The sequence below is a fragment of the Penaeus monodon genome, chromosome 19 (assembly GCF_015228065.2).
Source record: "Penaeus monodon isolate SGIC_2016 chromosome 19, NSTDA_Pmon_1, whole genome shotgun sequence".
NCBI classification, from domain to species: domain Eukaryota; kingdom Metazoa; phylum Arthropoda; class Malacostraca; order Decapoda; family Penaeidae; genus Penaeus; species Penaeus monodon.
In genome coordinates, this window is record NC_051404.1 from 14,607,977 (window position 1) to 14,608,438 (window position 462).

The window sequence follows — 462 nt, forward strand, 5'->3', positions numbered from 1 at the left end:
GGACTAATCAAAATATACAGGTAAAGAATAGTCACTGACTGTATGAGCCACAATCAAGACAAGATAAAAAGTTTTTACATCCATCTGTGCACATAATCTATGGTAAGGTTAACTATGAGATTAATGGACAAAGCTTTTATATATAATCCATTCTTCCAAAACAGAGAAAGCTAAAAAATATCAATGATAATGACTGAATTATGCAAGCAAAACTTTGTACAAAAACAAGCAGAATGAATTGCTCTCTACCTGATACATGAAAATACAAGCTTACATCATTTAGTCTTCCTGATGAAAATCACAGACTGACATGATGTAAAATATAATTAATCAAAATCATAATTAACAGCAAGAATGCAAGCAAAACTTTCATTATACGTCTGTAAATAATGAATAGAATTTTCATGTTTCACATCAATACACTGAAATTTGAAATACACAATTAACTACTTAAAACTTTTG